Genomic DNA, 12490 nt, shown 5'->3' with positions numbered 1-12490 from the left:
AGCATTAATTATCACGTAACACGATTTTTGGATATTAGCCCGCAAGCAATAATTTTTAAACATTTATGATGACACCTTCCTTTCATAGTATCAATGGAGTGCAAATGCTTTCAATGATTTATTTATTTGTATAAAACTGGTTCAAAATTTTATATAGAAAGGAATTGCTTTCTGTGTAGACATGTAAATGATGCCAAGTTTTTGCTTGGCAGTCATGCCGTCCGCAAAGAAAACACTTGTGCTTATCATAAACGGAAGAGTCGAGGAAGAAAGTAAATTTATATGAAGATAAGAAAAAAGACTTGGAAAAAGAATACTTGATGAAAAGGGAGGAATAAAAAATATTTATATTAGTAATACATATAGGGCGTCCCAAAGTTATCATAATTAATTTTTTTCCAATTTTAAATTTTTTATTGAATCGTAATGCACATAGGCAAGGGTTAGGTGTCGAATGGCATTTGGGCGAAGAAAATGGCTTCCACAGCTTTGCTGGCTCTTTTATCGCAATTTTGATCGCCGAAATGAAAGAGGAAGAGGAGACCAGGAAATGTGTCATGCAGTAATTGAATTGTTTCACGGAATATGTGGTATGTGACACAACATGTTGTTCGCAGCAATCTCATCCAATTTAGGCAGAAAGAACTGGGTTATCATACCGCGACATCGAGCACCAGTAACTGTCATTGCTTGGCCAACTGTCACAATGTTTTTGGATATATTGTTCCACAGTGAAAATCCGCCGCTCTCTCGTCTATTGCTCCATTTTTATTCATCCTAAACGGTCAACTGCCAAACCGTTTGTTTTTTTTGGGGGGATTGCCAACACTTTACCGTACAAATAGCGAAAAATCCAAATCTTGTGTAAATTTCGGGACACTCTATATAATTAATTTCATTTTTTTTATACCCATCAGCAAAAGATAAAGAGTGTATTAATTTAGTGAAAACATTTGCAACGCCTAGAAGAAAATTTCAGGGACTCAAAAAAAAAAATATATATTTTTGGTCAGCAACTAATTCTGAATCGATTTAAGTATGCCCGTCTGTGCAATGTAGGTTGTAAAGACTTTCCTGGTCGCAAAGATAAAGCTATCGCCTTTGAATTCGGCCGAAACATTGAAAGTTCTTGCCCGCAGATTGGTATTGAAAATCGGCAAAATGGGTCGTGAACATGATAAAGTGCATAAATGCTTGGTCAATCTCAATTTCGAAATGCACCTGCATGCATGTACGTTCGTTCATCTGTCCATCTGCACGACTGTGCAGTCTCTGTGATAAACACTCTCCCGTTCGCACACAAACTTGCAAAATAATTCGAAAACAACACGAAATTTTCAAAGAACACTCTTACAACGCCCACCCGTCGATATGGCAAAAGCTATAAATACCTCTCCTTTCCGTGGTTTCTGCTCGTTACTCATAAAATGCTACAATTTCCACTTTTCTTCTACAAATTAAAAATATCAACCACGTCCATCCAATATTATAAAGCATGAAAATGTGGTTCTTTTCCTCTTTTTTAGGATCACACTGATTAGTGTAAAAGATTCAGCCACGACCGAATATAATTATCTTACTTGTCTGTTTTTTTTCGTTTTATTAAGAAACGCAAAACTTTCTTCACCTGACTATTGTCAGGTGCTACAGCATCGTCCATAGATCATGCGTTCGAGTAAAAAACCAGTTTTGCACTTCTTTTGAAAAACAAAGGTGTTTTTAGCTTACGTGATGTCGTGGCCGTATCGTTCGACCGATTCAGCCTATTTCCAATGCTAACCTGCGTGCAAGAACTTTTAATGTTTCTGCCAAATTTGAACGCGATAGCTTCATTTTTACGGCCAGGAGAATGTTTACAACAGACATTACACAGACGGACGGACGGACATGTTTAAATCGATTTAGAATTCGATCTTGATGTTGTCTCTGATGCTTCCTTTTGGGCGATGCAAACGTTCTGACAAAATGAATACACCTCTCATCCTTTGGTGATGCGTACAATAATGATTCTGAAGGTTCATCACCTACGAAAAATTCAACTTTTAGTCTCATTTTCAAGCGATTACGTCCCTGTATAAATTCCATGTCGGTTTTCTTTTCTTTATACAAATTCTAATAGATATGGAGGGTGAGAAAAACACTTCTAATATCCTTTATTAACTTTGTTCGATTGCGGACTTCCTTCTAGATTATTTTCTAAAACAAAGTAATTATCGTTTCTACTAATTAATGATGAGGTTTAGAGAAATGGATTATCTAGTAAGCTTTTGTTCTTTACACAAATTTTCTGGGTATGTGGAACTTTTTCTTATGTCCGTGCATTACATAAAATTCGAAAAACGCAGTCCAGATGACCCAGGCAGAGAGCTCACACCTTTATGAATTCTAACTTCTCTATTAAAACACAACTTGGCTTCAGTTCGCTACTTTGGCAAATTCTCTTTTGCCCTGAAGCAAAGAAAAGATCAGCATTATCGGCATTTCGAAATCAAACTAAACTATTCAACTTGTTACTTTAGTATTATATAATACATAATAAGTAAACAAACAAACTCCGAATATCTACCCACTACACAAGAACATTAACTACGACGATATTTTCACAAGTAAATATGAATAAACAAAAAATATCATAAACGTTGTCGGCCTTTTATTAAAACGCAATCTCTTAATTAACACAAAGTTTTAAATGTCAAGCGACTTTTAGACAATAGTTCAACAGAATATGCTAACTTGCGGTGAAATGTGTCTTATCTATGAATTCATTGAAAAAACATTCAACCACTCAAACGTAACGAGCTGCGGTCGTAAAAAGACATGCTATTCTATGCTCTCAAGTTAAAGGGTTTGTTTGTCTTCAACAACACTTATTATGAAACCCATAGACTACATAATCCACATATCTTTGTTCGGCTTGACCTTGTCCATCGGCTTATTCGTTTAAAGGCGGAAAAGTTTTCTTACATTTTCGTCTTTCGATTGCACGAACATATGTGTATTTCTAAGGTGTGACCTCTCGAGCAATCACGTATAAATCATTGCATAGCAAAACTGAAAGCCGCGCATTAAAGTCATTAGAAATTCAAAACTTATATCACACATCTCTCATCTAATACCAGGAAAAGAACACTTTTGGTAGATTTAATTTGAGAGATTTGACAACGTTGTACTATAAAACGAGGAAGTATTAAACAAATATTATTAATATCGGCTTTAGTTTGCACAATACACGCAACGATGAGATTGACTTGATTTTGCTTAACTTCGTTGGTCTTGAGAATCGAATGAATTAGCATATGACTTAAATGTTTCGTTGAACAATCACCCGGTGAACTGTTTTGCTTTCGAATAAGCGAATGTCGAATGCGGGGAATTTTCGACCTTTATCTCTTGAGAATGCATTTAACGGCAGTTTTTTCATCGTTTCCTCCATTTTCTTACTGAGCGATTCTATTGACGCAATTTCTTAATTTGGGATGAAAATTGGCTTGTAACACAAACAAGTCATGCAAACTGATTGAATTTTGTACGCATAGGCGGAGAAGTCGGGCTTTAGTTTTTTTTTTGGTATGTTGAATGGAGATGGACTAAGCCAATAGATTTGTGGTTTATATGTCCAGCAGGGCCTTTGCTATGAATAAGCAAAAAAATCTTGCTTTTGCTACGGATAAATGGGGAAAAACTACGTTACGAATAAAAGAAGGAAACTCTCTTATTGACGGAAGAGTTCTGCTTCTGCTGCTGAATAAGCGTTGAGGATAAGCGAGTGGAATGAATAACTTTGAATGGTTTACCCAGCATAGTATATAGCCATGCGATGACCTTTTTGCACTAGAATTCACTCCTAGAATTGCGTATTTCTTTTTCGGAAGAGGGTGACGTTTCACTTTCCCGAAAGATCGTACATCGATAATTAAGTTTGCTTGATCTCTTCTCACTATACCTTGGAGGACGACAGTAAGTTTCTCACAGCTCATCACAATCAAACTCCAGCCCTTCTATCGGTTCTTCTTTGGTTAAGTAGATGGAAACTCACTCACTGTCCCGACTGGTAAAAAGAAAGCAAATGCAAATCTGTTAAAGTAATTGCAACTGCAATAATTTCATCGACAACACAACTAGGTTGAATCTATCCCGGTGAAGTGACGGAAGAAGAAGAGAAAGAAGAAGCGAATTCGGCAAAGAAGCGGATATAAGTCAATAAATTTTGCTGTTAACTAGTAATGCATTTTCTTGTATTCAAGTTAATTAGCGTCGTTATTAATTAATTAATTAACATCTAGTCTTGTGGACAAAGCTTAATAAGAAAAATGTAATTTTAATTTGCACTTATATGAGGAGAAATACAGTTAGACGAAGTGTTATATATTTGTAATCACTGTGTATATTATTCTTAGCAGTTTGTCGCTTAAGTCTTTTGCTTTTTTTTTTTTCTTCTGTTTGCTACGAATACCAGCCAATGCTTACTTTATGTGTGCGATACACTCACATATAAATGAATTTATGCATATCTCGTTTTTTTTCATTTTTATTTTTATCTTCCGGTTTCGAGTCAATAAAGACGACATTTATTAACATTTAGAAGTGAATACTTTTGTTAATTGAACAAAAGAGACAAAAGAAAAAAAAATTATTTTCTATATGAAAGCAACAGAATATTTTGTTTTTGCTTTGAAATTCCGATATATAATAAGGGTATATAATAAACACAAACATATATCAAACATTTATGTGTATATATATATATATATATATATATATAGACAATTGTAAATATGTACGCGCACTTGTTTACATAGTTTATTGCAATAAATATCACACGGTGGTCATTGAATGACAAGCGCATATATATCTATATATATATATATATATATATATGTAATGACTTATAGATGAATATCTCACATACGGTTTTTTTATTTATAATGTTGCATGACTTTTGAATACTTTCCAAATACACGGTTTAAATAATTTTCATTTTTTTTTTTTTTTTTAGTTTAAATCATTAGCAATAACTCTTTGGCTGCACATTAAAACGAGACGCATTTAAACATAAACCAAATTGAAAACAACGAAATATATGCAAAATGAAGGCTCATATCCAATGTTCGAAGTTGAACGTTCAAAATGAAACTAAAAGTTTATCGTGAAGTAAAAAGACTTTGCTGCTTAGCAAAGAGTTTAGCTTACTATCTGTACATACCTGTTAAAGCTCTTTTTTCGTGACGTAGCTGCCTGTTGGAGAAAATACTACTTTTTTTTCTTTTTTAGTACAATTCAATATAAACAATCGCTTAAAGTATGACTCACTTAATTGTATTATTGTTATAACTAAGCTGGCATAGAATGAATATAAATAAGTTTTGTCGAATCATTTATAACACACAAAAACTGCACAGAAATACACGAATCTCCCGTAAACAATATTAACGAGATCCATAGTCAACTTGCCTACACACGTCTATCAATCGAATTCTTTTTAGATATCTAGCAGCTCTCAATAAATACAAATATTGCGGCACAATTGTTCGCTTAAATTCTACAAATATTTAAAAGTTGACCTGGTCAGCTTATCAATCGAAGGTCGAGTGCAAGGAAAATAGAAAGTGGAAAGTAGAAAACTTCAATAAAAATTAATTAATAATTTTTAATCTGTCGAAATATTTTCATAGGAGATAATTAGCGAAAAAGCTTCGTACTCGATCCGTGGGCGCACTGCAGTTAAAACACAATTTTTATATATATTTAATTGCCTTTCTTCTCCTACCCTTTAATTTATTGTTTATTGGGATACTTTGATTAGTATCAAACCGTAAAGATTTCGTGGCATTTTCTCATTAACAAACATTTCTTCGCATTTCACATCAACTTTATCAAATCAAATATGGGCCTCCTTTTAGACCCTGCACAAGGTACAAGGACATATTAAATTTGTACAAGTGTATACAACACTCAGAAGAACTTGAGATCGATCCAGCTTTTATAATACGGAATCACTTTCTGAATCAATCCAAGCTCTTCCGTCCGTCTTTGTTTCTTGTGTTGTTCAGGCCGCAACATTCGATAGATTCTGGGACATTGGTCCAAAGACGAATGCTCACCATAGTGTCATTATTTGTCCATTAATAAGATTTTCTTGGATTTCAACGCAAAAATCTTGGCTAAGCTATCTCGACAAGCTCTTGAAACGAGATCTACGCCATTAATAGAACTCTGCAGAAGCGCGTTAAAGCTTTTTAGTCAATCTCTCTCTCGATTTTTTGGAGTCATTAAGCGAAAGATTTATTGTTCTCACAATGAAAGACCGCGCATTCACGCTATAATTGTATTAGCTGCCAGCTAGTGAAATAGGGAGAGCGCTAGAGAGTGGAATCAATCATCCGGGCAACTTGGACAAGCTTATAATACTTAGTTCGCTTCCAATTTCATTAAAAACATGGCATTGCCTTAGGCGGCGTCAATTTGGGCTTTGTCACCGATTGTGTCGCCTCATGTATTCGGGACCGCGGCCTTTTTCCTACCGTAAAAAGGTAAGCCATTTCCAATCGTAAAAAAGCTTAGCTACAGATAAATTCAACACGCATGCAAGTGATAAGATATTTTTTACCTATGAAGGACATCTGCTCTATATACTACCCATAAATAAAAACTTTACGTCGACAATCATGGTAAGTACTGTTTAGATTACCGTCATTCTAGCCAAAGGTAGGCATGTAGATGATGCGAATATGGGTGAAGTATTGCTCGCTATGTTTTACAAGTTTAACTATACCACTTTTGAGGCTTGAAGTGCATGCCCCTTCCAGGATACAACACTTTCTCGTTTCATACCGAAAATATCAAATGTTGTCGAGGGCCGAACCAAAGTAGGTGCTCGTCACTTGCCCTTTGCGACAAGAGACAGCACAGTTCTGGCATTGAAGTCAGCTCTGTTTGCCTGGCTCCACTAATGTCTTAATATTTCGTTTTTCTCCAGCTTGGCGCTGCCCGATCTTTTTTTTAAAGGGAATATTCTTTCGCATAAATACGGCTTTCTATTATGTACAAGACGCGTTGATGAACGCCAAAATGCGAGAAGAAAAGAGAACAAAACCTTGTAACGCTTCCTATGAATCGAAAGAATTTGTAGCCGAGGAGTCAGTTTGAGGGTGGGAGCATCATACCTTACTCTGTGAAATGCTTTGCAGACATATTGCAAACAATCTTGCATTCGTCGATTATAAATGGCTCGAGGGTATGCCATTAGGTCACCGGTGGAACAATGAGTTTTAAAGTCACTTATTCTCAAATGGGAATAGTCTGAGCGATTCACGAAAGAAACAGGGCCACAGGGTCTTGTGGTCTCTGGTCAAGGAAATGCTTAAAGTTCTGTTATTCATCGCGGGAATCATTACTTTTCAACTGTTCACCTCTGTCAAAGTTCCCTAGTTGTGGGCGAGCGCGAGTCATTTGGGCATTTCAGTTGATTGTATATTATATCCGAGATGATTTGAGAAGGTTTAGAAGCCATTCCCTTTCATACTCCTTGCGACTCTTTCTCCTCAGTTAAGTCTAGGTGCCCGCGCTAACATGGACTTGTATCTAGTCTAGGGTTTGATGTGTGCGACTGACTTTCTCAGCTTTGAAGCTTTAGTTATAAACAGCTGGCTTTCCTAATTGGCCTTTCTCTCGTAGCTCTTCTTGTGCCGGCAACTAAAAGTTGGAATCTCTGCCAACTTGCATTTTCAAAACATAGCAAGTGCTTCAGGAGATAATTTTTTTACATCACATCCGTCCATCCAGAAACCAGTTTATGATACGTTAGAACCACTCTAATGGGAAATAGTGGCCTATGCGGCTTACTCAGCAAATTCGATTATCACATGGTTGCATCGATGGGATAAGCACTTGCTGAGCAGCACCTTACCTCCTACGAAAATGTACGAAATTAACTTGATATCTGGTTCGCCTCGGAACAGCATTAGTGTGTTTGGCGTGGCATACAAAAATTCTTAGACGCTGCAAAAAATGTACAGGTAACGATGGGCAAATACTTTGTTGCAATTATTCTTATCATTTTCATACAATAAAAGTATATTTACTATGTAAAAATTCCGGTTTCATCTTTGCATACCCGGTAGTTACCTTGTAATTATTATACATGTATATATATCGTTACAACATATTTCATGTTTTTTCAAGTAGAAAATTGTGTCCCAGATCCATATCCAAGGAATTTTCATAATTAATATTATTTTCTTTTCTGTTTTGTTGCCATTTTTTTCAATTTTAAAATGTATATTGCATTGAAATCAATTTTTTTTGCAATCTCAAATATCATATATATATTTGTGTATATAATATATAAAACAAGAAACTTGAATATAGGTTTACATGCAAGATATACAAGAATTATTCGATTTGTCATTAGTTCCGGGTCCGGCTCGTCTTCACTTAGACAAACGTATGTCAGATATAAGCGGCCCTCCTATGAATCACAAGGCGTCGAGAAAAATATTTCAAATTTTTCGGTTTTTGAGGGTTATTCGCATTCTTAGTGTGCGAACATCTAATGTCTGCCTCGGGCGTTTCATACTTTCTGCCACTTCGAGAATTGCGGTAACAGAAAATTGGTTACGAAAACTGTATTAGTTTCGCGACAAATTTCCCATATCTAGCGCTCGATTGTAAACTCTTTCCCGGCTATATAATACAGAATATCAATTTTAATCTATGAATGTAAATCGAAAACTTTTGCATCAAATTAATCCTCCTTGCAGTCGTGCAATGTTCAAACAGCAAACGATCAATAGACGAACTGTTCGACTGATCAAACATAATGTTCCAATGAGGAATATAGGTAATGAGAACTTCGATGAATATTTCTGAAGGAATACATTTTTGTATTCCTCGATTCTTTTATGAGAGCTAACAAGTGTGACTTATGCTATACCTTCGTCAAACAAGAGCAACTTTTATTGATAAGTAAGTGCAGGGCCAGTTCACAGGTAACTCATAGTCAACTATTAGCATTATTAGTTGCTCAATAGCAACTCCGACTTTTAAATCAAATCATTTTCAACTTCCATGGGAATTATTGGATTTCAACTGCGACTAATCTAGTTCCCCTCAAGACTTAAAAGAGACAATCCTCCCGAATTCGGGACAAACTCGGCTTGTGAGTACCATATACACCCTTTCGTCTTATATAATTCTTGAAGTAATTTCGTCATAACATAACAATCAGTTACATGTTGCTATCGCGTAGTTTCACTTTTTATGAGAACCCTTATGTGGGAAGAATACCAAAATACGTACCTACGAACCTAGCAGTAGACCAACTCAGACCTTGTTGCTTTGTTGTTGAATTTATATTTTGAATTTGAGGGGAAATACTTTTGAAATATGGTCCCATTTGCTCCAAATTGTCCCCATTTATTTATGGGCTCAAAATTCTACTTTTCACTGAATCCGGTCGAGATATACTAAAACAGAAAATATCTCTCATGTAATGACTTTTTGAAAATACCACATGACATAAAAAATGCCCGTAAAAAATCGTCCAATCGAATTCATTCTTAACAGTATTCGTTCTTGGACCAAAACAGTAAATAAAAATTCCTTTAGATATTCCGAAAATTACGAATATAAACCTGCAAGGAAAGACATTAAAAATCCCACGGACAGACATGCTTAAGTGATTCTCAATCGATCGATGTAACCAAACCGCAGAGGAGAACGATCCAAACAATCACAAAAACTTATAATTCGCTTACCACAAATGGGGCAAGATATGAAAACTGGTAGCTGTCGAATAAGTTTTCGCTTTTAGTCACGCAATACCCGTAGTCGTTAGCATATTGTTGTTTGTTGATGAAAGTGACTCCCACAGGGAGTACTTGAAGTCTTCTCTACTTCTTGAGACAACAATTGTTCACTCCAATCACTGTGATATTCAATAGAGCCAGCATTCTTCTAAGCTCGAGTCAGATATAACCGGCCTGTGTGCCACTATAGTAAAGCGATATACACCGACTTACTGATACGTTATACAAAGCAAACTTGCTTCGCCTGTTGGGAAAACATTTGCCCTTAAACTCGTGTCAAAGAAACAAATGAAACAACAACAACGCATTTTATGATAAGATTATTGTATATAATAAAACTTTGACTATATATTTCGGTGTATAGAATAAAAAGGTGTTTGTTTGTGTATGCTTACGTATATAAACACAAATATAAACGAGTCGTTGAAGAGACTAAAACGATAGTGACACGCACCAGCCGTGTACATGACTTTCGTTAATAATCCTTCAATGTATGTATGTATGTATGCATGTATGTATTTACACATTAATATTTATGCAAATATAAAATACTTTTTTTATGCATTCATGTAAAACGGAGCTAGTTTGAAAGCTTCTTTAAATATTTAATTAATGAAAAAAATCCAATAAACAAAATGAATTTTTTTTTTTTGTTTTTTTCTCTGAAAATACTAAACGTTATATAATAAAACTTGGAAAATCCGTTGAAAGAGTAAGAGAGTTAAAAGCGGAAATTTGACGATAAGCTTGTGTGTCTCGTTAAACAAGAAGAAAATAATTGTGTGAGTGAAAAAAAGTTTCGATATATCTATATATGTATGTATTTTTTTTTATTATTACTTTCAAATAATTTCTTTTCTTGTTTTATTTCTTTTTTTTTTTTTTTTTAATTTTTTTATTTATTAATAACACATTTCTATTAATATAAATTAATATTGCTTTACAATTTCATTGATTCTTTAAAACACTTAAAAAAGCTTCTATTAAATTAAAGCATAAAACATAGAATAATCAATAAAATGTTTTTTTTTAAAGTTTAACGAAGAATTAAAGCAAAACTAACGAAATAATTATTTAAACGGTAGAATGAAAGGAAAAAAATAATTTTGTTTTTTTTAATTATAACTTTTAACTCAAAAAATATTTGAATATTTATTTTTAAATTTATATATAATTATGTTCTTTTTTTTTGTTTTTATCATCTTATTTCTACACACGCAGAATGGAGAGAAAGGAAAAGAGAGAGAGAGAGAGAGAAAGAGAGAGAGAGAGAGAGAGAGAGTGAAACACGTTTTGTTTTTTTTTTTTTTTTTTTTTTTTTTTTTAGCATATTTGTGTAAATAAATACTGTAAAAAAAAGTTTTAAAAAAAAATTTTTTTTTTTTTTTTTTTTTTTTTTTCTTTTATTCAATTCACAATTCTACGGAGAAATATGAAATGTGACAAGGACCGAAAAATCCAACAGTTTAGACCAAAAGGCTGAAAAAATACCAATGGATAAACTGTGATGTGCCAGAACACATCGCTTGCTTCAATTTCTTAGAACTCATGCAAACCAACTCAATGGAGCTCGTAAGAACTTTGAGAGGCAAGGAATTTGTTCGATCAGCAAAATTAATGTGACACTCGTTCGTATGGCGTTGTCTTGCTGCCACCTCAGCCAACATTTTTATAATTTACATTTAAATAAACCAAACCATACTTGTGTGTTTAAATGAAAACATATTGAAATTAAAAACAACAAAAAAAAAAAGTTTATTGAAGACAAAAATATATATATTTGGAAAGGAAAAAAATAATATATATATATATGTGTGTAAAAAAAGAGAGTTATAGCGAGAGCGAGCGAGAACAACGTAAGGAATAAGATATATATATATGTATATATATATATATATATATATATATAAAGAAAGAAACGTATAAAGCACACAAGCTCGGCCATCTAGTTAAGTGTCGCCCAGAGCTTCTTCAGACAGTTTTCGTTTTATCAAATATTTCATTTCATTCACAAACACTGCATCGCTACCGAAAAAATTCTATGTTACAAAAACCATAGATCCGTAGAAAACAATAATGAAAATATGCCGTACATTTGTTTTTTTTAATATTTTTTTTGTTACAGTATAACTTATATTTATATATAAAATTTAACACAAAAAAATAAATATTCGAACCGAACACCGATAGAATAGAATTTCAATATTAAAATTTTTTCTTTTCGCCAATAATAAGTCATTTACATACGGTTATGAATGGTGTACCATTTGTTAGAAAATAGACATTTCAACGTGAGGGTATGTGTTCTTTTTGCTGAATAAATTCCTTTTTGAGAATGATTTTTCTTTAGTGTAAAGTTAATAAATTGATCGTAGGCATCATGCATTCCTGTTGTCATAAAATAAATAAATAAATTGAAGATTATTGGAATAAGAAAGTTCTTCAGAGTTCAACCTATGCGGGATGACTTGATCGCAGACCAGCAAGAGTATTAGTCCATAAAAAAAAATAAGATCGACCCGCGGTAGCTACCTAAAGAAATAGCGGACATGAGTGCAGCAACAAAATGTGCCTCTAAATTCGAATTGGTCAAGTAAACCGAATAAAATTGTTATTCATTTATGGTAGATCACAATTCTGACAAGGCCGAATCTGCGATTATCTTTATAAGTTATCTTTCTAAG

At 33.9% G+C, this 12490-nt stretch overlaps 1 protein-coding gene across 5 annotated transcripts in view; it reads right to left on the bottom strand.

The window, feature by feature from the left end:
* Nucleotides 1–10635, bottom strand: part of LOC119633251 (protein yellow) — a 19539-nt gene extending 8904 nt beyond the window's left edge. The window contains exon 1 of one of the 5 annotated variants that reach the window (XM_038026697.1): nt 9756–10635. The gene's annotated coding sequence lies outside the window, so the exon portion shown is untranslated. Of the gene's footprint in view, nt 1–4787; nt 4876–4905; nt 5160–5203; nt 5478–9755 lie in introns of those variants that run through there. The other 4 variants (XM_038026698.1, XM_038026695.1, XM_038026694.1 and 1 more) reach the window with 4 other exon arrangements.
* Nucleotides 10636–12490: the final 1855 nt, after the last annotated feature.

Source organism: Glossina fuscipes, unplaced genomic scaffold (genome assembly GCF_014805625.2).
Source record: "Glossina fuscipes isolate IAEA_lab_2018 unplaced genomic scaffold, Yale_Gfus_2 2, whole genome shotgun sequence".
In the NCBI taxonomy this organism is placed as follows: domain Eukaryota; kingdom Metazoa; phylum Arthropoda; class Insecta; order Diptera; family Glossinidae; genus Glossina; species Glossina fuscipes.
This window is presented reverse-complemented; position numbering and strand designations above follow the sequence as displayed.